The 23,851-nt window shown below is 50.0% G+C and overlaps 1 protein-coding gene across 6 annotated transcripts in view; it reads right to left on the reverse strand.

Annotated features, from left to right (window-relative positions):
• The window catches only part of LOC144719915 (dual specificity calcium/calmodulin-dependent 3',5'-cyclic nucleotide phosphodiesterase 1A-like), a 201,167-nt gene that overhangs the window by 59,400 nt on the left and 117,916 nt on the right, over positions 1 to 23,851 (reverse strand). Inside the window, exon 1 of one of the 6 annotated variants that reach the window (XM_078596296.1) lies at positions 19,447 to 19,545. The exons of the other annotated variants lie outside the window; for them this stretch is intronic. The gene's annotated coding sequence lies outside the window, so the exon portion shown is untranslated. Of the gene's footprint in view, positions 1 to 19,446; positions 19,546 to 23,851 lie in introns of those variants that run through there. 6 annotated transcript variants of the gene reach the window in all.

Genomic DNA, 23,851 nt, shown 5'->3' on the forward strand with positions numbered 1-23,851 from the left:
TCAGAGTAAATGTACTATTTTTTTTCTAACATAGATGAATGTGACCGTTAATTTTTAAACAAGTTCTAAATACAAGTGACATATGATGCGCGTTGAACACCCACAGCGGCGAGAGTGTGAGGCCGGTTATGGAAAAAAACATTTCCCTCCAGCTGCTGCCCCCCCCCCCCACCGTGACCTCTAAATTTAGGGCTGCCTGAAAAAATGCCTCCCCCCTATAAATGGGAATAGTAGCAACCAAAAGTTTTCTGTGGCCAGCATACGTGGCGTTTGCATGGACGGTGAAAATAACCCCACTATGTGAGGACAGGGCGGCCTCCTGCGTGCCCGCACTTGCTTGAATGCTGTGCAACTATGAATAGCACAAACACGGGAACCTCAACTCAATGCATTTTCTCGTCCATTACTCCGCGACGCTCAACTCGGGCAAGACACAAACACCCACTTGAACACCAGACTCTGAACCAACATCTCCTCTCTCTCCAGATCCATTCTCTCCGATGCCCTCGTCAAATCGCAAAGTCACAGAGTACATACGGAACTGGCTGAGTCAACCCATAAGAACACTTTGTATTTAAAAAATATATATAATTGCGCAAACAAGCAACGCCACATTTGCATTGCCCTGAAGGCTCTGAACAAATAAAAACAGAAGCCACTTGAAACACAAAGAAGGCACGCCTCCTCGCCTCTGAGGAAACAAGATAAACAGCGCGTTGCGGGGGAGTGTGGCGTGTGTCTTATTCTTTTTTAAAAACTCAGCTTGAACTCAATGGAGTCATCAGGAAGTTGTCCGCCCGTGTCGCACTCTCGCCGTTTTCTGGGCGCTGCATCCCCTTGCACAGCTCAGCGGGGCCCGGCTAACACAGCCCGCTGTTGTTGCATGGTTACCTTTCAGAGCCTCTTGCTCTCTACCATTTTCCACACTCGCTGCAGTGTTAATGCACCGCCTCATCGGCTCGCACGGGGAGAATGGCGTGGCGGGCGGCGAGTGAGAACGGGCGGCGAGTGAGAAGGTGGTGTGAGATTTTGGGGCCGCTTTGGGGTTCGTGGCAGGGAGATGGTATGTATGTACCTCCGATTAGCACCTCCGATTAGCACGGTTGGTTACGTACGGCGCGAAAGAAGGTCAACATAAATGCATGTGTAGGTGCGAATGAAGGACAGCAAACTAAACACAAGAAGCAGTTCTAAAGAAAAGAGTTTTCAATAGAAAATTTAAAGTGCATAGCTCCAGTGGCTTTCTGTTATCGGAAAGAAGAGCGTTCCAGACGGCCACAGAAGCACATCTGAAAGCGCGCGATGCAGTGGCCGTCTTTGTTCGATGGTTAAGCCAAAAGCCGCTGCGAAGATGACCGGAGTTCGCGTGATGGTTTATGCTCCTTGGTGAGATCAGCGAGGTATTGTGGTGCATTTGTGGTAAGCAGTGGTGATGTTTTGGCGCGTACCGATGCATCCATTACAATCGATTGAAGTAAATTATTATAGCCCCGGCACATGCATTACATTCTTTGGGTGAGAATTTATGATTTACAATACTTTTGGAAATTATATACTTATTAGAGGAATAATGCAAAAAAGATGGTGAAAATGGAAGATTTTGTTTGTTTGTTGTTGAATCGCATCGCGACTCCAAACTATGACAGTCACTAAGGGGATTAATTATTAATGTTTCAGTGGCCAGCCTGAATTTGTACACCTCAATGACCTGCTCATTGCGCGATGCCAGGCACACACGTTTCGTGTGACAGTCTGTAAGTCCAAGGCATATAAATGATCATCGAACAAGTCCTGACCCGCTACTTCCCCTTCGACACATTCGCAACGGAAGAAAAGTTGAACGTCTCGCCCCCACGGGGGGGCCTCTGCCTTGCGTGTTTTATCCGATCGCTCAGCAAATATTAGTGGACATGCAAGTAGCAGTGCGAACTGAATTCCAGCCCGAGGCGTGGATCACCCAGCGACCAGGGTGCAAATGATCAGGTGGCAGTAGAAATCCGGGGCAGTAGAAATCCGCGGCAGCCAACAACAAATACTAAGATCCCCCGTATAGCCTCAAGAGACTTTTGGGGCAAGTGCTGTTAGTGAGGACCTCTGAAGGTCGGCATGGAACTCGAGGAGGTGGGCAGCCAGAATCACGCCCGCCCGCCTTTGTCTCCTTAGTGGTGATGTTTACTCACCACAAAAGGTACTCATTTGAGGCTGAGTTGACCGAGGGGAGGCCCAGGACCGGTTCAGATCATCGTCAGTGGTGTTGTCCGTGAGCGGGAATAGAACTCGGTTAGCTGGGTTTCTAGCGCAGCGCGATTACCGCTACACAACCGCTCCCATTACACACACACGCTCGGCTGTTTTGACACCAAAAATTAAGTCCAATAGTCAAATTATATATGCAGTGTACGTATCTTGTACGACACAAATGCTATGCGGTGCTACATGTACTTCCAGAAGCAAATATGGCAATTAGTTTTGAACACTTTTTTTAGATAAGCCTTCTGATGAAACAGCTAAAACACATCGCAATGGAGATTTGTAGCCGGGCAAACATTCCATCCCCACAGGTGCAGGCAAAAAGCTTCGCCATTTTCATAATTCTCAGTTGCAGTTCGATTGCAAAAAATGAAAATAATTTTTCAATTTTTTTTACCACCTTATTTGTATTGCCGAGTTTTTTTAAATTCCTATTTTTATCGTTTTATTTGCTCAATTAAACTAAATGCATATGTACAGCCCCTTTGTCCATACACAGCTTGAATGTAACATGAGCATAATTGGCGCAAATCTTACACTTGTTAGGCACAGTAATCAATTCCTACATATTTAATATTATACATTGTAAGTGTAAGGACAAATTCGTAAATTAATTATTCGATACTCTTTGGTTCTTTCGGTAAAGTTACGTAGGTATAAAAATAAAATAAAATAAATCACGACGTTTCGGGCGCAACACAAGCGATGCACTGTTTTTTTTTATTTTTTTCAAAAACAGTCTTTTTGAAAAAAAAACCAGTTTGCATCAGCAGCAGGCCATGCTTTCCCACCTGATGACGGATGCTTGTGTTGCGCCCGAAACACCGTGATTTATTTTATTTTGATACCTACGTGACTTTACCGAAAGAACCAAATAGTATAGATTTCTGCAGTCACGAAAGCTTCAAATCATAATTATTCGATGTTCATCAATGAATTCATGCAAAGTTACAAGCCTCAGAGTGTTCCTGCATTGCGGCTACGGGAAGCATCGGCACCAAAATCTGGACGACATAATGGCGCCAGTGACTTCAACCGGTCATGCTCACCTCCACTGGCGGCCCCAAGCCAGCCTTGGCAAATCCATATTCTTATGGCAGGGGCCAATTTCACCACCGCTGGCTTCTGGCAGTGGTAGACATTTTATTGGATATAGAGGGCCGTGTTTGACTCCTGACAGGAATTTGAACTCAAGTTTTTTTTTTAATTATGACCTTAACGCGGCGAGCACCGCGTCACACGATCAGATCAGTGGTGTTTATAAATTAATGGAGTATATTATTGAATGCAAATATGTACACAAAGGCTTTCGCGACCAATATTATTCATAATCAACGTTTTTGGGTTTAGATCGCGTTATTTATAAATGTGTCGTAACCCTCCACCACCCGACACGGCCAATCAGTAAAAAAGTGTCATGTTGACAAAGGACAAATAGTTCACTGCTTTAGCCCACCGGTGTGTTGAAGCGTGAAACCACAACATTTACAATTTGAGTACGCCGTTTCGCTGGTAATTGCATCCAGCATCATCGGGCAATTCGCCAGAATGGTGAGGCTCTGCTGTGTCTCCCATTCTTATATAGAGCAGCAGCAGGGTGACGTCATCATTAACTCATTAATTCGTCAGGTGCAAAGATTTGAGGGGGGGTTATTGTAATTATATACTAGATTAGTAATCAGGCTATTGTTACGATGCGAGTTGTAGATTAGTAATCATTTGGCACGTGTTTTATTGTGATTATGCTACATTAGTAATCAGTTAGTGTTTGTTTCCCTTATAAGGAATTGTAATGTATCTTATTTAATAATACGTTTCCAGGCCGCACTAAGCCTGTAGCTGTCTGAGCGATTAAAGTTATTTCTGTTTCTCTCAATTTCAATGGATTCTCTAATTAGTCTTTGCCAGTAGTAACTAGTTTTACACAATACTTCAACGTTGTCAAAATCAATTGAGTGTCCCTGTTGGCATGCATGTTCTGCCACTGCCGACAGTTGTGTTTGCGATAGTTTAATATTTCTCTGGTGTTCTTTTAGTCTTACACTAACGTTACGCCCTGTCTGTCCAATATAGCATTTGCCACATACACAATTAATCCGATATACACCTTCTGTTGATAATTTAGGTAATTCGTCTTTAGTGCACGTTACTAGTTGTTGAATTTTGTGTACTATACCAAATCTTACTGTAATGTTTTGCTTTTGCAAAACACGGGCTAATTTGTCAGTTACTCCTGAGATAAATGGTATTTTTATTGTTTTGATAATCTGATCGCTTCCAGCAGTGTTGCTTTGCGATCGTGATTTGGCATTTAGTGCTCTGTTAATTTGAGCATTATTGTAGCCATTCTGTCTTAGTGCTTCTTTAACATGTTAAATCTCTCTCACTAGACTTTCACCATCTGACACTGTTTTAGCCCGATGTATGAGCGTCTTGATAAGAGAGGATTTCTGAGCTGGGTGATGATGTGAATCTGCATTCAGATAGGCATCAGTGTGCGTTTGCTTTCTGTAAACGCTGTGTGTTATTTTACCGTTTAGGCCATGCCCAAGTAAAATATCTAGGAACGTGAGTGTGTTATTCACCTCCATTTCCATGGTGAACTGAATGGCCGGGTTTTGTGCATTGAGATGATTTAGAAAATCGTTAAGTGTATCTTTACCATGCGGCCAGACAACCAAAGTGTCATCCACATATCTAAACCAAAAGGATGGTTTTAATGTGCTCGAGGCAAGTGCTCTGGTTTCAAAGTTTTCCATGTACAAATTTCTTATGGAGAGGCAAATTCTTTAAACAAAGGGCGGGAGCAGCAATGGGATCTCCTTTATCTCCTGCTATAGGAAATTTGTACATGGAAAACTTTGAAACCAGAGCACTTGCCTCGAGCACATTAAAACCATCCTTTTGGTTTAGATATGTGGATGACACTTTGGTTGTCTGGCCGTATGGTCAAGATACACTTAACGATTTTCTAAATCATCTCAATGCACAAAACCCGGCCATTCAGTTCACCATGGAAATGGAGGTGAACAACACACTCCCGTTCCTAGATATTTTACTTGGGCATGGCCTAAACGGTAAAATAACACACAGCGTTTACAGAAAGCAAATGCACACTGATGCCTATCTGAATGCAGATTCACATCATCACCCAGCTCAGAAATCCTCTCTTATCAAGATGCTCATACATCGGGCTAAAACAGTGTCAGATGGTGAAAGTCTAGTGAGAGAGATTAAACATGTTAAAGAAGCACTAAGACAGAATGGCTACAATAATGCTCAAATTAACAGAGCACTAAATGCCAAATGACGATCGCAAAGCAACACTGCTGAAAGCGATCGGATTATCAAAACAATAAAAATACCATTTATTTCAGGAGTTACTGACAAATTAGCCCGTGTTTTGCAAAAGCAAAACATTACAGTAAGATTTGGTATAGTACACAAAATTCAACAACTAGTAACGTGCACTAAAGACGAATTACCTAAATAATCAACAGAAGGTGTATATCGGATTAATTGTGTATGTGGCAAATGCTATATTGGACAGACAGGGCGTAACGTTAGTGTAAGACTAAAAGAACACCAGAGAAATATTAAACTATCGCAAACACAACTGTCGGCAGTGGCAGAACATGCATGCCAACAGGGACACTCAATTGATTTTGACAACGTTGAAGTATTGTGTAAAACTAGTTACTACTGGCAAAGACTAATTAGAGAATCCATTGAAATTGAGAGAAACAGAAATAACTTTAATCGCTCAGACAGCTACAGGCTTAGTGCGGCCCGGAAGCGTATTATTAAATAAGATACATTACAATTCCTTATAAGGGAAACAAACACTAACTGATTACTAATGTAGCATAATCACAATAAGACACGTGCCAAATGATTACTAATCTACAACTCGCATCGTAACAATAGCCTGATTACTAATCTAGTATATAATTACAATAACCCCCCCTCAAATCTTTGCACCTGACGAATTAATGAGTTAATGATGACGTCACCCTGCTGCTGCTCTATATAAGAACGGGAGACACAGCAGAGCCTCACCATTCTGGCGAATTGCCCGATGAGGGCCCCGACCGCGGCTGGTTTGTATCTACCGTGTCTCTGCTGGTGTCGTGCCTAGTCTCGGCTCCCTGGCTGCCTGGCCAGTGGCAGCCTCGCAGGCCCGCGGGGCCATGGCGACCAAGCGATCTGGGGTGGTGAGCCAAGAGGCGGAGGATGGTGCGATGAGGCGGCCTGGAGGAGGGAGACCCGCAGAGGAGAGGGACGAGGCGCGAGCGTCGACCTCGAGGCGAGCGGAGGAGGACGCCTGGTGGCAGCGGGCGAGGAAGGGAGAGGAGCCGACGAGGAGTGGGATGGTGTCGGCCAGCCCAGGAGAGGAGGTGGAGGAAGCACCGAGCTCGGCGGGCCTGCAGGCGCAAGGTGCCCAAAGCGACGCTGTCCAGGCAAGTCCTGGACCTGTGGGGGCAGGGCGGCCCCAGGAGCGCGCAGGGCGGTGGCGCGGAGGTTCGGCAGGGAACTTCACCCCGCTACACGCTAAGAGGCATAACTGCGTGCGGGTGTCCTTTAAGAAGGACGTGCCAGAGGAGGTCACGATCGACAGACCGAGGTTCGTGCGGTCAGTGATGGTCGAAACTCTGAAGGTGGATCCGGCAGATCTGTTTTGCTTGATAGCCTTGCCAGGTGGCAGGGCTTTTGACGTGAGCTTTAAGACAAGTAACTTACTGCAGCGTTTTATGACTTTGTTCGAGGAGAAGGCGGGGGAACGGCCACTGTCACTGCTGAAGCTCCAACTGCTCTCTGAGCTCGATACAAAAGTGGTCACCATATTTTTGTACAACGAAGCTCTGCCAGACCACGACGTCGAGGTGTGGCTGAGGCAGCACTGCCTGGTGCTTTCGGACAGTAAGCGGGTCCAAGACTCTTTAGGGATCTGGACGGGCGCCAGGCAATGGCGAGTGAAGTTGGGAACGGCAGAAGGGGCTCTGCAACACATCCCGAGCGCCCTGAACATTGGTGGCAATAGGGGCTACGTGGTGTATGCGGGGCAGCCGAAGCTCTGCAGGCGATGTGGGGGGAGTGGCCATCTGGCTGCAGCGTGCGAGGCACGGATATGTTACCGATGCAAGGCACGAGACCACGTTGTGGCAGAATGCTGCGCCCCGGCATTGTGCAACCTATGTGGGAATAAAGACCACCTGTACAGGGACTGCCCGCTGTCATACGCAAATAAGGTCCGCGCACATAGGAGCAGGGTGTCGGATGGAGAAGGGGAGGTGGCCGAGGACGGGCTGAAGCCAACGCAGCCCGGCGGGAAGATGGAGGACGGGGGTGGAGAGGTGGGCAGGCAGGGTACGCCACTGCAGGACGAGAGGGAGGAGGGGGAGATGACATCGGAGGAAGACGCGGATCCCACGGGGCGGCAGGTGGAGCACCCTGGGGACAAGGACGAGGAGCCCGTGGGAAAACCCCCCGACCCAACGGTGGTTGACTGGGCGGAGGCGGTGGAGGCGGGGGAAGACGGAGAGGAGCAGCAGAGGGAGAGCACCAGGAGGGAGAAATTCAAGAGGGTGGTGAAAAGGAAGCAGAAAGCGCCGCGTGGCCCAGCGAGGTCGACCCGCAAACGGGACCTGGAGGCAACAGACTCCTCGATAGACGCGAGGTCGTCGGAAGATGGTGCTGTGGCGGCTAAGACCAACCAGGGAAGAGGGCTGCCCAAGGAGCCTAGGAGAGGGGAACAATTGCAGGGATTGGCTGACACAAACCTGTATGAACTATTGGACGACGGGTCTGGGTAGGGAGAGACAATTCTGGGTATGGACCTTACCGTAGCATCAGTAAACGTGAGGGGAATGTGGGGCAGGGCTAGGAGGGGGGCCATTCTACATTATCTACGGTCCCTGAAAAAGGACGTTTACTTTTTACAGGAGTGCCACTTGCCATACTCCCTTGGTCGAGAGGATCTGGCTAGGGACTGGGAGGGACACTGCTTCTGGTCCGGAAGCAATGTTAATAGGTGCTCAGGAGTGGTCATCCTCCTAGGTAGAAAGAACATAGAGGTGCAGGAGGCCCGAGAAGTGGTCCCGGGACGACTCCACTATGTCGATGTTGCATATGGTGGGGCGGCGGTCCGGCTGATCAATGTGTACGCCCCCACAGGCTCTCCGGAACGTGTGGAGTTGCTAGAGAACGTGGCAGCCTTGCTGCTAACACGAAGACACATCGTCATGGGGGGTGATTTTAATTGCCCTCTAACCCTGGCGGACACGCGGCCAGTCGCCGGATGTCGAAAGTTGGACCCCTCCTCTAGGAGGCTGGGGGCTTTGGTTGGAGATTTTGATTTGATTGACGCTTACCGGTCGTTACACCCAAAGCGACCAGGGTTCACGTGGTCGAGTTGTTTGGGAACCGCACACTCGAGGATTGATTTCCTCTTTGTCTCTGCCAAGGTTAAAGTGGAGAGAGTGGAAAACGAACCTTTCTCTTTTTCTGACCATAAGATGATAGCGGGGGGGCTCAGAATCCCAGATGGGCTGAGGTTGGGAAGGGGAATCTGGCGCATGAACTCGGGACTGCTGGAGGACAAAAAGGTGGTGGAGGAATTTGTCAGGCAGTACGAGGAATGGAGGAGCCTGCGGTGCTGCTTTGGCACGATAGCTGAATGGTGGGGAATGGTGAAGGGGCGAATTAAGTCCTTTTTCCAGTCCCAGAGTAGAAGGAGGAGCGTAGGGGTTGTGTTGCGGGGATTGAATGAGAGATTGGAGGGAGCATATTAACTGATGGAACTGGGATTCCCCGTCATGGGAGAAATAAAGCAACTAAAAGATAGGATCTCTGCGGTGTGGGAGAAGCAGGCCGCGCAACTTGCATTCAGGGCTCGGGTGAAGGCGGTCGAGGAGGGTGAGCGTTGCACGCGTTTTTTCTTTAAGAAGTGCAGGAAAGCAGACAACACAATCCGAGAATTGGTTTGTCCCAGGTTAGGTAGACTCAAGAACACAGAGGGGATAACGGAGGCCGCCAGGGGTTACTACAAGGAATTGTACAGGAGCAGGCCGTCAGATGAGGGGGCGTGGAGCACACTGCTAGGGGGGGTAGATAGGGTTATTGAGGCTCCAGAGGAGATAAACAAGCATATCCAGAGGGCAGAATTGGATGAGGTGGTGGGGGGATTACGTCGGCACAGTGCACCAGGTTTAGATGGGATACCGGCCGAATTCTATGTTACGTTTTGGAGTACCCTCAGGGACGACATGTGGCAGATGTATAAGGAAATTACGGAGGAAGGCCCTGTGCCAGATTCAATGACTAGAGGGGTCATAACCCTTATATACAAGGGGAAGGGGGAGCGCAGCGACCTCGGGAGCTGGCGCCCGATCACCCTGCTGAACACCGATTATAAAATCCTGGCCAAAGTTATCGCGGCGCGTCTGGGGAAGGTGGTGGGGGAGGTGGTGGGGTCGGACCAGAAGTGTGCGGTTCCGGGCAGGCGGATATCCGATACCCTCGTTCTGTTGAGGGAGGTGGTGGAAACCACTGTGGAGAGGGGTAATTCATTGGGTCTACTCAGTTTGGATCAGGAGAAGGCATTTGATAGCATCTCGCACGATTATTTGTTCGCGGTTTTGAGGCAAATGGGGGTGGGGAAACAGCTTATAGACTGGATAGGGAAGCTATATCATAAGCTCACAGGTAGCCTGCTAATAAATGGAGTCCTCTCGGAAGGGTTTCCAATTGGGTCCGGTGTGCGGCAGGGGTGCCCGATGTCGCCGGTGTTATTCATAATGTGCGTGGAGCCTTTTTCCCAGGCTGTCAGGGGAAGTCGGCTGATTAGAGGGGTGAGCATGCCAGGGTGTGCGGAACCAGCAAAAATTGCAACGTATATGGACGATGTTGTCATTTTCTGTGGGAATGTTGCTTCAGTATGGGAGGCCCTAAGACTTGCGGATAGATTATTTTTGGCCTCAGGATTAAAGGTGAATGTAAGCAAAAGTGAGCTGCTGATATTCGGTGACCCCAGGTTATTTGAGGGCCGCCCGCCAGGTATAACGGTCCAGGGTGAGGGTATCAAAATCTTAGGAGTCACGTTCTATAGGGAGGACTCGGCGACAAAGAATTGGCGGGGAAAAGAGTGCATGGTGAGAGGCAGGCTGGCTGGTTGGGCAGACAGGCGCCTTTCAATGGAAGGTAGAATGTTAGTTTTGAGGGTGGAAATCCTCCCGGTACTCATCTACCTGGCTTACGTGTTCCCGCCAGGGGCGCAAATGGCAAAAAGGTTGGAGCGCCTGTTTTTCAAGTTCATCTGGGGGGGAGGGATGGACCGAGTGAAGAGAGAAACAATGTACAAACGTGCTGAGAACGGTGGGAGGGGAGCCCCGAATGTCGTGTGTATCCTTAACACGATTTTTGTCTGTAATACGCTGCGACTATATTTCTCCAATGGGCTCCAGGTGAAAGCCTCATATTATGTTCGGTATAGACTGGCGTGGCTCCTGAGACGGCTAAGCATGGCGTCGTTGCCGCGCAGCACCCCCCTGGCTTGGCCTCAGGGGTGGTTGTGCACCGCGGTAAATGAATACATCACGAAGTATGAGCTGGACCGGACGCGGGGGTCGTGGGTTCCCAGGGAAGTCCTGGCGGAAATGTCGAAAAAGGAGGTCTGCACAGAGGTGCCAGGTGCTCGGGGTACCCGGGCACGACAAATTTGGGAAAACGTAGCATCGGCAGCCCTGACAAAAAGGCAGCGGGGCTTATCCTGGCTGGCCGCATGGGACAGGCTGGAGTGCAGACTATTTATGTGCTCCCGCAGATTGGCCCGCTCACCTGATTGCCCGAGAGGCTGCGGCCTGGGAGAGAGCGCTGCTCATGCCCTCGTACAGTGCCCATTTGCCCAGGAGGTGTGGGAGTTAAGCCGACCCCTGCTGTCCCATTTTTGCCCCGTAAAGGCCACAGCGCCTAATATGATTTGGGGGATGTTCAGGCAGAGAGCGGGTGGGGTCTGGGCTCAGGCATGGGCCGTCATAGGTGCCGTAAAAGAGGCCCTGTGGATGGCGCGCCAGAAACTGATTAAGGGCGCCTATATGTCGCCGCCCGAGGTGTGCCGACTGGCCAGGGGGCTGTTGGAGAGGGTGGTGGAGGTGGAGCGGGCGACAGCGGGCGGAGCAGCCACGGGCGCGAAGTGGCGGTGGCCGCTGCCCAAGTGCGGGATGGGCTAATTCGAAACGACCCCCCCCCCCCTTTCGAGAATGAGTGGATGAACGCACCCCCCCCCCCCCTTTTTTTGCGACGGTGAATTTTTGGTTTTTTCTGAGTGAAGGGTGTGAAAGAGAGGAACTTGATCGCGGCGTAGCTCGGTGCGTCGGCAGTGAAGGGGATCCCCTGTTCCCGTTACGTTTGTGTGGTTTTTCCGGGCCTTTTGGCTGTACAAAGCAGAGGCCTGCTCCCGCTTGAAAGGAAATAAAAACCTTAAATCACTGGCTTGCCAGGGGAGACACCAGGAGCATCGAGAGGTGATCCTTCCAGCCCGTCCGGATCTCAAGTGAGACCTAGCCACCAGCCCCGAGGCCTGCGAGGGCCCTGACCGTGTGGCCAGGGATGACCACGCTGCCAAGAAGCGGGGACTGCTGGAGAATGGAGACGGAAATCGCAACAGACGAAGAGGGGAAACGGCGAGAGTCAAGGACCACGAGGGCCACCCGAGTTGCTGAAGGAGACCGGGATGACTGAGCCGCCCAGCTTATGCTCGCAGCAGATGAAAAGGAAGCAGGGAGAGCGCCAAGAGAAATGAATGCCACCTGCACTGCTGAGGGAGCCAGGGACGACAGAGTCGGCCAGACGGTGACTGCAGGAGACAAGAAGATGTGGCGAAAGCAGAGGGCCACCGACACCACCTGTGCCACCGGAGGGGACTGGGGCAACCAGTCCGACCCGTTGGCAGCAGGGGGATGCGTGGAGGGGGCACGGAGATGGATGGAGGGGAACGCGGCAGAGGCACGGCAGAAGGAGAGGATGGAGGAACCGGATGGGAGGGCGGGAGCTGATGGAGTGGGTGAGGGAGGCCGAGGAGAAAAAGGTATGGCGTCCGGAAGCAGAGAGGCGGGTGCCCCCGAGCGGAGGGTGGGGAACGAAGCCAGAGAGACGCCAGCAACCCTGGGGCAGGGGGAGGTCCGGAGGGAGAACGCGACAGCGGACGCTGGACCGGTGGGAGCTGGGAGGCCCCGGGAACGAGACCGGAAATGGCGAGGCGGGGCAGGGGTGAGTCTGACACCACCTCATGTCAAAAGACATAATTGCGTCAGAGTAATGATGGACGAGGTAGCAGAAGAAGTGACCATCGACCGAGCGACCTTTGTATGGTCAATAATGATGGGCATGCTACAAATAGAGCCGACAGACTTGTACTGTTTGATAACTCTGCCGGGAGGGAGGGCGTTTGATGTAAGCTTCAACTCAAGCCCCCTGCTACAAAGATTTATGACCCGCTTCGAGGAAAAGGCGGAGGAGAAGCCATTGATATCAATGAAGCTACAACTGTTATCAGAGCTGGACACGAAGGTGGTGACTATTTTCCTATACAATGAAGCCCTACATGACCACGACGTGGAGGTCTGGCTAAGACAGCACTGCTCGGTACTGTCGGGCTGTAAAAAGGTGAGGGACTCAGTGGGGATATGGACAGGGGCAAGACAATGGAGGGTGCGACTGAAAACAGAGGGAGGGACCTTGAGACACATCCCGAGTGCCCTGAACATAGGAGGCAACCGGGGATATGTTGTGTATGCCGGACAACCTAAACTGTGTGGGGGAAGCGGTCACCTGGCCGCAGCGTGCAAGACAAAAGTCTGCTATAGATGCAAGGCACTGGACCACGAGGTAGAAGAATGCAGTGTTCCGGCACAATGTAACCTCTGCGGTAGCCGAGAACATCTGTACAAAAATTGTCTGGAGTCGTACGCCAACAAGGTTAGGGCGTATAGGGTAGGAGGAGCGAGGGATGAGGAAGGGGGTGGGACCAAACTGGACCCAGATAAGGAACTGGTGAGGGAAGGACGAGGGGAGGTGGCTGAGCAGCAGCCACCAGCGACGGACGGAGGGGGAGAAGGGGAGAGGCATGCAAAAAGAGCAGAATCGACATTGAGCGAGCAGGAAGAGGGGCTGGCGGGGGAGGGGAGCGACGGCATGGGCAGCATCTCCGAGACGACCGTGGAAGACTGGGCGGAGGCGGTGGAGGAGGATGAAGGAAAAGGGGAACGACAGCAGGAGGAAGGCGGTAGCGAGACATGGGAGGGACCAATCGGAAGGAAAAGGAGGATACGGAGAGCCCCAAAAAGAGGCGCCCCTTCAGGCAGCACGGAATCATCGGACTCCTCGCTGGACACAGAGGCCTCGAGGGAGGGGATGGAGGAAAGGGCGGAGAGCCGGCGCAGGGGGAAACCCTTGAGAACAAGGGGCAAAATGAAATTGCGGGAACTGGCGAATGAAGGCGGTTACGGAGGGCGAGCGGAGAAGGCCGCTTCGGACTGAGACACATCCGAACATGGAACTTTCCGTGGCGTCTGTAAATGTGAGAAGCTTGAAGGGAAAGGGGAGGAGAGGAGCAATAATACAACTACTACAGGCTACCAAGTGGGAGGTGGTCTTCCTCCAGGAATGCCACCTACCATACACCCTGGGCCGGGAGGAGCTGTTGGAGAGCTGGGATGGCTACTACTTTTGGTCCAGGAGTAATGAAAATCGATGCACGGGGGTGGTTACCCTCCTAGGCAGGAGGGGTATACAGATAGTCGGGTCCCAAGAGGTGATCCCGGGCCGCCTCCATTACGTGGACGTGTCTTATGGAGAGGCAGACCTGAGACTAATAAATGTGTACGCCCCCACGACGTGCACAGAAAGAGTGGACCTATGGAATAATGTAGCGACCCTGCTCGTGACGAGACTGCAAGTCATAATGGGGGGTGATTTTAACTGCCCGTTGTGCCTGGCAGACCTACTATCGGTGGCTGGGAGGAGGAGGCTCGACCCTTCCTCTAGGAAGTTGAAGGAGCTGATAGAGGATTTTAAAATGACTGACACCTTCAGAAAGGTACACCCGGTGAGACCGGGATACACGTGGTCGGATAAGGGTGGTAGAACGCAATCACGAATAAATTTCATCTTTGTGTCTGCCAATGTGAAGGTGGATGGAGCAGACCTGGAACCCTTCCCCTTGTCAGATCACAATTTGGTGAAGGCAAAGCTCGGTATTCCAGGTGGCCTGAAGATGGGGAAGGGAACCTGGAAAATGAATGTAAGCCTGTTGGAAGACAGAACGGTCGTGGAAGACTTTGTAAGGAAGTACGAAGACTGGACGACCCTGCAGGAATGCTTTGCCACGAGGGTTGAGTGGTGGAGCATGGTGAAGGGCCGGATAAAGGCCCTCTTCCAGACACATAGTATAAGGAAGAGTGTAAACAGGGAACTGCAGCTGTGGAACGCTAGAATCGAGAAGAAGCACAGGTTACTTGAGCTGGGATTCCCAGTGGGTGAGTATTTATGGAGATTGAAGGGAAGGTTATCCTCGGTATTGGAGAAAAGAGTGAAACAAATGGCATACAGGACAAGGGTCAGGGCAACAAAACAGGGAGATAAATGTACGAGTTTCTTATTTAAGAAATGCAAGGCAGGCGACAACACACTTAGGGATTTTGGTGAGTCCGGTCAGAGGCAGGCAGGCAACGACAGAGGGTATGATAGAGATAGCGGAGGAGTACTATGGGGAGTTGTATGGGAGGAAGGGAACGGATAAGGGAATAAGGGAGGCACTACTAGGGGAGCTAAGACATGAGGTTAAGAACCCAGAGGTACTGGGAGGGAGCATCCAGATGGAGGAAGTGGAGGAGGCAGTGAGGAGGCAGAATAGGAATAGGACGCCAGGACTGGATGGAATTCCAGCAGAATTCTATATTACATTCTGGGATTTAATGAAAGGGGACATGCTGCAGATGTATAGGGAAATGCTGGAGGGCGGACTGGTGCCAGAAGAAATGTGTGAGGGGCTCATCACACTGATGTATAAGAAGGGGGACCAGAGAGAGTTGGGAAATTGGCGTCCAGTTACGCTCCTGAACTCGGACTACAAGATTATGGCAAAAATAGCTGCGACGCGCCTGGGGAAGGTGGTGGAGGGAGTAGTCGAACCCGACCAGACGTGTGCGGTGCCAGGAAGAAGGATTTCGGATTCCCTGATTTTATTAAGGGAGGCAATAGAGGTAGAAGGAGAGAGGGGATGCCCCCTAGGGCTTCTTAGCCTGGATCTTGAGAAGGCTTTCGACCGCCTCTCGCACGAGTATATGTTCGCAGTGTTGGGAAAAATAGGAGTGAGGGGACCCTTGGTCGATTGGGTGAATCGTCTTTACCAAGGGCTCAAGACCAGACTACTGATAAATGGGGAGCTCACGGGGACAATTCCAGTAGAGTCAGGGGTGAGACAGGGGTGCCCGATGTCCGCGGTTCTATTTGTAATGTGTATGGAACCCCTTGCACAGGCAATGAGAAACAATGAGGAGATTAAGGGAGTGACCATCCCCGGGAATAAGGAACAGGGGAAGGTGGTGCTATATATGGATGACGTAGTCGTGCTCTGTAGGGACGTGGCATCAGTGTGGGGGGCCATGAAGGAGACAAACCGCTTCGGCCTGGCCTCCGGCTTGAAGGTGAACGCGAGGAAGAGCGAATTGATGGCCTTCGGGGACCCGAGACTATTTGAGGGCCGGCCGCCTGAGTTGGGGATAAAGACGGAGGAAGTCAAGGTCTTAGGAGTGTCCTTTTGCCGAGAGAGGTCGGCGGAACGAAACTGAGACGGGAAGATAAAGCAGGTAAAGGGACAGTTAGGCAAGTGGGCCGGGAGACGGCTCACGATGGAAGGGAGGATTCTGGTAGTGAGGGTGGTGGTTTTACCAACACTCAACTACCTCGCATATGTGTACCCACCAGGTAGGAGGGAGGCAAGAATCCTGGAAACGCTGTTGTTTTAATTCATTTGGGGAGGCGGGATGGATAGAGTGAAGAGGGTGGTGATGTGTAAACGCGTCGAGAACGGGGGGAAGGGTGCCCCAAATATTGCACGTGTGCTGTCCTCAATTTTTGTGTGTAACACTTTGAGGTTATTCTTTTCCGAAGAGCCCCGGGGGAAGGCCGCTTGTTATTTAAGGTATCGCCTGATGTGGCTCCTGAGGGGGCTTGGGATGACCCAATTACCGGCGGGCACGCCCTTGGCCTGGCCACAAGGATGGCTGAATGTGGCGGTGGGTGACTACATAAAAGAGTACAATTTGAGTCGGAGAGGGGGACCGTGGAACTCCAAGGAGGTATTGGCCGAAGTAAACGAAGGGGAGGCCTGCGAGGGGGTGATGGGCGCGACGAGGACTATGTACCGTCAAGTGTGGAGGAACACTTCATTAACGGCGCTCACAAAAGAACAGAGATCTGTCCTGGTTGGCGGTGTGGGATAGATTGGAGACGAGGGGCTTCATGTTTTCTCGCCGAATGGCACGTTCGCCCAAATGCCCGAGGGGCTGCAACACAGATGAGGACGCGGTGCACGTCATGGTGAAGTGTCCCTTCGCACAGGAGGTGTGGAGACTGAGCAGTCCGCTGTTGTCCTGGTTTTACCCATCGCAGGTGATAAGTCGGGACATTATGTGGGGAGTCTTAAGGGAGGTGCGGGGAGATGACAGAGATCGAACGTGGGCCATAATAGGCGCGACAAAGGAGGCCTTGTGGGGAGCTCGCAGAAAAGAGTTGGATGGGTCCCCTATATCACCGTTGGAGGTGTGCTACTGGGCGAGGAGGTTGCTAGAAAGGGTGATGGAAGTAGACCGGGTTAGGCTGGGATACAAGGCCGCAGGTGTGAAGTGGAAGTGGCCCCTACCCGGGGTGGGGTAGCGAGGGGACCGGCGGGTATAGGGAAGGGATAGTGAAGGATGGCCATGCACATTTTAGCCGGCCTGCTAAGTCGTGTGGGCGAGGAATGTACGTGTTCGATCGGGGGAAGGCGATGTGATGGAGCAGCGCATGGGTGAATGGTGGTGATGAATGTGAATAAGGGGAACGGGGCGGTGCGCGTTATGGCGGCGAGCTTTTTGTTGCATTGTATGTGGGTTAAGCCTGCGGATGTGACGGAGACTCGAAGGGGCCAACCGGGGCGCCCGGTAAGGAGTAGTTTTCAGTACTCTCTTTGGTTTTCCTTGTACCCGCTGAGAAGTTAATAAAAACCTTTAAATCGCAATTACCAGCGAAACGTCGTACTCAAATTGTAAATGTTGTGGTTTCACGCTTCAACACACCGGTGGGCTAAAGCGGTGAACTATTTGTCCTTTGTCAACGTGACACTTTTTTACTGATTGGCCGTGTCGGGTGGTGGAGGGTTACGACACATTTATAAATAACGCGATCTAAACCCAAAAACGTTGATTATGAATGTACACAAAACTGAGATCATATGGATAAGACAACAACAAAAATTCCAGCCATTCTCAATCGATAAATGGTTGATCACCTCCCCCACCACACCAGGGCTGGATAGCTTGAAGGTCTAAAATGAACTTAAGTCTCATTAAAGTATACTAAAAATAATCTCCAGCATCGGGGAACCAAGTAATTTCCCTCCCTTGGAGTGTGACACGGACGCTGACTAGCCTTCCACCTGTTACTCATATGTAGAAAAATGTGAAATAACAACTTTTTAACACAGACACGCGCATCGCGCGCAAAACAGACAATAAAAGGCGACGCTCCATGTCCGCGTATTTCATTAGGAACTTCTATATATAAAGGAGCCTGCGAGCTTAGTCTATTGTGAATGTACACAGAGGACATGGACTGCGTCATCTGGAACATGTTTTGAATGCAATAGCATAGCTCTCCTTGATGTGCCAAGCGGTAAAAACTTCAGCTGGCAGTAAAGCAATCAGACTTTTGTGAATATGCTCTGTAAAACTTCGGGCACATATGCAGCGATCAAAATGTCCGTTCTTATATTATTTTCCTTTGGACACGAAGTTATGTTTTTTAGGGTTATTGTGATTGTTGGATGAACGTTGGAGGTGGTGTGTCGCACAAGAGAAATGCTGAGAGGAACAAGGCTATTGAACCTTTAAAGCTCGCTCGGTTGTGAGTGCACCCATCTTCAACACAATTTACAATTTGTTTTATTTTAACACTTCTCCTCCCTTTTGTGTATGTATGTTGAACTTCTTTCGCACCGTACATAGCCAACCGCACGAATTGGAGGTGTGGGCGAAGGCCAACAAACTAAACACAAAAAGAAGTTCTCAACACGTACCTTTTCAATCTATATTTAAAAGTGCGTAGCTCCAGTGGCTTCCTAATATCGGAAGAAGAGCGTTCCAGACGGCCGCAGAAGCGCATCTAAAAGCGCGCGATGCCAGTGACCGTCTTTGCTCGATGGCCGGCCAGAAGCCGCTACTGCGAGGATGCCCGGAGTTCGCGTGATGGTTTATGCTCCTTGACGAGCTCAGCAAGGTATTGTGGTTCATTTGTGGCGAGCACTTTGTGTGCAGTGAGTACGACCTGTGTGGAGATAAAGTGTCACAGCTCAGCCGCGGCTTTGTCAGCCGTCTCTAGCAAGCACGCGCATCCTGCCAGGCACTGCCAGGTGTGAGTGGCGTGAGGGCTACGAGGTGTCCAGAAGACTACAGCGCTCAGGTTCACCCCCCTCGCATTCGCGGGGATGTCTTTGCATAAACTCCCGGTCTTCATCACCCCCATTAAGCCACAACATTCGTTCACGAACTTTCCCAAACATTCCGATGTTGACGGACTCCACTTAGAAAAGGGGTCTTGAGATTCCGGAGTAAATAACTGGCATTATAATAAGTTGTCTGGCTGCCCGGGTGATTATCGAGCACATTAATTAAGTGGTAATTTATTTAATTAAACGTACCTTTTGTTGACCCTTTGTCAAAATAATGCTTGATGGAGGACTTCCCACGCCGTGTCGGTCGTGTGAGCTGTTTGCCCGTTCTTCACACCCCCCCCCCTTCCGCTGGTCAGGACTGGTTCAGACACCACTTGCCACTCTGACCACAGCCAAGGCTGGTGGATCGTACAGCGCCCCTCTGCCTGAGCGGCGTGCTCTCTGTTGGAGGCACCGTCAAGTCGTCTCACGCGAGGTGAGCCACTCACCGCGTCGCCGGCAACTTCAGCAGCGCCTTCGGGACGGTCACGGTGCGGTCCGCGTCACGGCGACCCGCCGGCGCTCCACCTCGCCCATGCGGCTGCTGCTGCTGCTGCTGCGATGACCGAGACATCCCGACCCCCTTCCTCGCCGTGGCGTGTGCCTCTGCCGCACCTCGACAAATTCCGCTCAGCGCCAGCGCCACTGGCAGGCGGGACACAGCCTGCCCACTTTAGGCACCGTGCCTCGGTGCCCCTGCTGCATAAACAGCGGCGGCTCTGATGAACTCTGCTCCATGCCCGTTTAGTGTGCTTGGCTAAGGTGTTACCAGCGGGTCAAACAATCGGCTTGGGTGGACTCTTGTATGTATAACCGCGGGGGTCTCTCTGCGTGCGTAAGTGCACGCGCGAGTGTGTGTTCAGGGCTGGGTGCTTTATTTCGAGGTTGGTATCGAGAAGGTGGAGATATAATCGGTTCTTAGGCATTGTATTTTTTAAAGTTATAATCTGGGGTCATGGCGCGTAACGATCTGTGCCTGTCACTGCAGGCACCAGCCCCACCTCCTCTCACTCCCCTTTGCCCTTCCTTCTCACAGATGCCCCACTGCACGGGGAGGTCCAGCACCAACCACATCCCCACCGCCTTCAGCCGCGGGTTTCCTGCCCTCGCTACCAAAACTGTATTTGCGTATACTGTAATGAGAAAAATGCCCCGCGTACATTTCCACAGTCCACGTTCCTCGTGAAGACTCCATTTGCCCCTTGGATTAAATGAACATTCATTCATTGAATGAACATGGTTTTCAGTTCTTTAAAAAAAAACAATTCCCAACTTTCAAATAAAAATATTACAGAATGGAAAGAGTTTTTATACGGCTAAAACCCGATAAGATTAGCACGGTGACACTTTTTAGCGATGGATGTTTTACCTGGGGCAAAGGCCTCAAGTCATATACCACTTCATGAATACCATTAATTACCAGTATTTCCCAATCATAACGAACCCCTCCCGGACCCCGTGCAATGAATGGGCATTTATATATATAAGTAAAATTCTAAATTCATGCTTCCATGACGTGTACTGTGTATTTTACATATGTACGACCACTAAATTAAGAACATCGGGAAAAACGCATCCTGCATTCTTGCCCAGATGTGTGTTGCTTTCATTGCACGCAGTAGGACAAAAAAAAGTACTGCATGTGAATGTGGAGCAGCACATGGCCAACAGTGACAGCCACCTGCTTCAAGGAAAGCGTGGGGGAGCCTACTGAAGCAAAGAGCTCACTTACAAAATTCGCTGTCGGAAAGACTTGGGACTCTGTATTTCCGACAGCTCTGTTTCTTCACCTGAGGAAGGCTGCTTGTGTTGTGACCAAAACGTCGTGATAATTTTTATTTGATTATGTTTTATTTTTATTATTTCCCTTCTACGTGACTTTACCAAACGAACCAAGAAGATGAATCCCTGCAGTCACGAAAGCTTTAAATCGTTTAATAATATTCGTTTCTTCTGAAATATTGTATTAAAATTAGTGCTCCTGAATGACCAAAAATAGTGTGGCGTAAAATGTCTACCTGCCTGCCTGCCTGCAGATTAAGTCTGCATTCCCAAGTGGAGGCATATTCCGAAGAAACACGAAGAGCATTAACAACGCAAACTATTTCACTCGCAAAATCAGACAGCAGCCCCAGTGCAGTGAGCAGCAAAAAAATCTCGCCCCTGGGTAAAAATCAATCTTAACGGCGTGTATCCCATTGTTCAAAGGCGTTTAGAGTCTTTAATGCTAACATCCGGTAGCAAGTGCACGCTCGCAAACGACCTGGGTTCTGCAAACACGCACACGCACGCATCACCGTCTTACAAACGTGCACACCACCACCACCACTCGGCGTCATGTACACAACCTCTGTGCCTCCATTAAACGCAACGATTTCGTCAGAGCGCCTCGCGCAAGCCAACTGTGTAATTATAACCGGGCGATTTTGCAAAAAATATCCGCTTTGCTACGGCCGACGGTGCTGGCACAGGTACTTCAATTAAAGAAACGTCACGGCACGCCGCGGGGCCCAGGCCAGTAATGAAGTATGCGCAACGACTCCAGCAGACTCATTCAAGTGGCAATGTTCACAATTAGTCGGCTTGTGAACATTGCCAGTGAATGACACAAATAACTGCGCATTAGCGTCTAACACTGTGTAGCACACGGGATTAAAAAAAATCGTAACGCGCAGTATTTCCTATGGGACAATACATTCTGAAATTATATGTTTCGTATATGGGAATCATTGCAATTTTAAGAAGTTAGGGGCCGTCCATAAATGACGTCACGCGATTTTAGACGATTTTTGACCCCCCACCCCCACCTTCGTCACACGGCGTCACAAAAAGTCAGACCCTCCCTCAAATATGACGTCACAAAGCTCTGCCCCCCCCAAATAATATAAAACATGCTTCAAATCGCTTTAAACTATTGTCATTGTCGTGCGTATTTAATGTGGCGCTGCACTCTGATGTTGTAGGAGAAACATTTATTAAAAAGTCTATTTTATTAAGTAGAACGTGTTGTCTATATTTATTTAAAGTTGCGCATTTTGACGTGACGTCACATTTCTCACCCCCCCCTTTGTTACACATCGTCACAAATGTCTGACCCCCTCCCACACCAAGTGCGTGACGTCATTTATGGACGGCCCCTTAATGCGTGACGTCGTCTTAGTCTGGCTCTTGGTCTCACCAGCTGGCTGGAGTGGTGGCACACGAAGCTATGGAACCAGCGACCCGAGTTTGATTCTTGGCTGCATCTCACATCAGTGGGGGATGATACCTGATCCAGCCCTGCACTACTCCTTCGCCATCAAATAACCTGCACTGACCAGCCTGGCCAAGCATGGTCCATCAACTACTCAGACAGGGAAGCCCATCACCCAGATGTTGATTGATGAAAACCTGTAAATTATATTTATTCATAATCGAGTTTTTTTTGGGTTAGATCGCGTAAATATAAAAATGTGCCGTTAAAACCCGCCACCACCCGACACAGCCAACTAGTAAGGGTTGTCACGTAAACAGAACGTGGCCAATTCGGCATTAGTAGTACAGCACACTGGTGTGTTGGAGAGCCAAGCCACAACATTTCCAATCTGAGTACGACGTTTCGCCAGTAATTACAACTAGCTTCATCAGGCAACAGCCAGATTTGTGGAGAAGTCTGTTTCGTTCCTTATATGGAGGCGTAGATGTGGTGACCACACTTCTGCACTCTTGCACCACGTGGGGGGGGGGGGTGTTAATGAGTCAACGTACATTACGCATGTGCATTATGCGAGCCCTTTCATGTCGTCTTTCCTTTCTATTGTGTGTATTTAAATAGCTGTGCAAACTGTAATCCCTATTGAAGTATGGTGCCCTTTATAGGCATGCATTTAAACTATGTATTATTTGATGATTCGCTACCACGCAGCCCTAAGGTGGTAGCTATCCGAACGGTTAAAATTGTGTTCATTTTTTTCAATTTCGATAGATTCTCTAATTAGTCTTGACCAGTAGTAGCTAGTTTTGCACAGAACTTCAACATCATCAAAATCAATTGAGTGCCCATGTTGGCAAGCGTGTTCTGCTACTGCTGACAGTTGTATTTGGGAGTATTTAATATATCTCTCATGTTCTTTTAGTGTCAGATGTTGACAGTCTGAGAAGTGAAATTCAATATGTTAAAGAAGCGCTGCAAATTAACGGTTACAATGATGCACAAATCAACAGGGCATTGTGTCTTGCCTCACGGCAGATGGGGAGCGTACGTTCACAGGAAGTTCCTGTTTTTTTATGCTAATGTTGGTCACGTGACTAGGAAGTGACGATGTTAGATTTCCACTGTACCACGCGGGCGTCAGCCATTACACAGATAAGGCAAGATGGCGGCACGCATCGCATCTCAGTGAGACCACAGCCGCACCTGTCCATTGTGGGAGCTTAAGAAGCATTATCTGTAAGTTGTTTATATTCCTATAATAATGGAAATGCTGTTGTAATGTTGGAATGACCGTTATAGCAATGTAAATGCCTTTATGGTGCCGTTAAGTTGTTGTAGTAAATACGAGGCCTAGTTAGTAACGAAGCCTGTGACTTTCCTTATTGTGGATGTTACTTGTGATTTAGTAGGTCGAGTCAGACTTGTGCCTATGTTGCGATCCTGAGAGTGATGACGAAGTATCTCATCCACAGTTTAGTGTTAAGTGTAATGCTGTACATTTGGGGTGCAGTGGGATGAATACACTATGTGCCTGTATGCAACGCACCAGCTTGTGCCTTTGTCTAGTTGTTCAGGGGTAATGTGGGGGCCTGGTCCTTCCAGGATCTATTGTTATCTGAGACAATGTTCTGATGCTGTGGTGTTCATTGTGTGGGTGTTTC

The sequence above is a fragment of the Lampetra planeri genome, chromosome 1, assembly GCF_965212315.1.
Source record: "Lampetra planeri chromosome 1, kcLamPlan1.2.h2, whole genome shotgun sequence".
NCBI classification, from domain to species: domain Eukaryota; kingdom Metazoa; phylum Chordata; class Hyperoartia; order Petromyzontiformes; family Petromyzontidae; genus Lampetra; species Lampetra planeri.